Consider the following 2500-nt stretch of genomic DNA (forward strand, 5'->3'; position numbering starts at 1 on the left):
TACATCCTCCAGGAGGACCATGCATATTCTTGGCAGCATAAACACGAATGCCAACTTCCTGATCTCCCATCCTCCTCCCAGAGTAAACACGAGCCAGCAACCTATGAGGACGATACCCAAATAATATACGATCAAACAACCCACACAATCGTAATCTACATTCCTCGGTTGAGAGACAGACACGAGTCATAGTAACAGTAGACACTATTACAATCTGCAGTTTTTCCCGCATGGAAAAACAGGTTTCTCTCAGGACGAATGGTATATATATATATATATATATATATATATATAATATATATATATATATATATATACACATATAGGTATATATATATATATATATATATATACATATACGTATATATAATATATAATATATATATATATATATATATATATATATATATATATATATCTATATATATATATATATATATATATATATATATATATATATATATATATATATATATATATATATATATATATATATATATGTTATAAGATGAACCTATCAGCACCGCAGCTCTTTATCTTAAACTCACGATATCTTTTTTAGCATTCTCAGTCTCCATGACTTTACTGAGATTCACTACTGGAACACTTTCTCCTTCGGATGGGTACCTTGAAGGTTAAAGTGGTGAAAACCTACCTGTCTCCTTTTCCCAATTTAACCGCCAGAATCTGTTTTCATTTTCAACAGGCTGAACCACTTTCAAATAGGCTTTCAATCATTGATAAGAAAACATAATCTTATTCTTTAGGCTGATTCAGTTCTAGTACTAACTAAACTGCTCGTTTTATAACAAGTAAACGTGCAATTGCTCATACTCTTAAAATCAACTGGAAATATTGGTCACTTGATGCCTTTACCTAAAAAATAAATGAATAAATAGAATTCAAACACCAGTGCAGTTCCCTTTTGCAATCCCTACTAAAAAAAAAAGCAAAATATGTCCATTCCGTCTCATATAATAATTAAAAATCAAGTTCATTTCGAGAAACCTATTCATATAAATATGCAACTATATAGAATGATAAAATATAGAACGTCCAAAATGCTTTCCATCACAGATATTCTTATACAACTGATTTGATATATGATTTGATATAAATTTTCAAAAATGAAAGATTGTCAATGTTCAATGAAAAACAATATTTCGTATGAATCAACATTTCTTATTTTTTAGAGAGAGAGAGAGATAGAGAGAGAGAGAGAGAGAGAGAGTTTTCATAATATCTGATATGAGGAAATAAAACCAGTTTATGTTCTGTTCTGAAAAGTAATATTCGCCGGTACACGTACATATTAAAAGATTTTGTACTTTTATGGGGTTTTATGCTGTAATCAGAGTACCAATCCATGTTCAATATCTTATGATTTGTGTATAGATGCTGGAATTGTTGTCTCATATAAGTACTTTTAGCAAAGTAATGTTCACATGGGCTCCTAGATCAATGCTACCTTAGTTGCTCAAGGGAGGATAGGGAAGTTTTGGCAACTCTAGTACTACTTCGCAAAAATTCAAAATGGTGTCTGTCTGTCATAATGAAAAAGAACTTATCATAAAGAGGCTTCTGAACATTGTGCAATAAATTAGCATTGGGCATTCTGCCATGCAGATTCCTTTTGTGATGTTCATTTCGAATCCAAGGCAAAAAGACTAAAGCTAGTTCTGATGAACATGCATATTGAATATTTACTCATTCATTTATTTATCAATAAAGTTTGTATACTTCTTTCATAAGCATATTTCGTAAAAACATTTAAAGCATTTCTGTAATGAGTACCTACATCGGAGATACACACACAATTATATATATATATATATATATATATATATATATATATGTTAGATATATATATATATATATATATATATATATATATATATATATATATATATATATATATATATATATATATATATATATATATGCGTGTGTGCATGTGTGTGTGTGTGTGTATGTGTGTGTGTGTATCATCATCATCATCATCATTATCAGCCTTTTCTAGTCCACTCCAGGGCTAATGCCTCAGATATGACCTTCCACTCCCTTGTTTATGGTCTTTCTATGCCATTCTATACCCGCAAATTTTCTTAGCTCGTCTATCCATCGTCTTCTCTCCCTTCCCCTGCTCCGTTTGCAATCTTTAGGGACCCATTCTGTTATTCTTTTCGTCTATCTATTTCTTTTTCTTACTTGTTAAAATATCCTCTACTTTAGTTTGCTCTCGCATCCATGTTGCTCTTTTTCTGTCTCATAGTGTTATTCCCATCAATATTCTTTCCATAGCTCATTGAGTTGTAATTAGCTTATGTTCTAAGGGTTTAGTAAGGCTCCAAGTTTCTGATGTATAAGTTGATACTGGTAGGACCATCTGATTAAATACTTTTCTTTTTAGAAAAAGTGGCATTTTACTTTTCATAATCTCATTTTGTTTACCAAAAGCTATCCATCCCATGCTTATTCTTTTAATTTCAGTCTCAAGCCC

This window comes from Macrobrachium nipponense, chromosome 6, assembly GCF_015104395.2.
Source record: "Macrobrachium nipponense isolate FS-2020 chromosome 6, ASM1510439v2, whole genome shotgun sequence".
In the NCBI taxonomy this organism is placed as follows: domain Eukaryota; kingdom Metazoa; phylum Arthropoda; class Malacostraca; order Decapoda; family Palaemonidae; genus Macrobrachium; species Macrobrachium nipponense.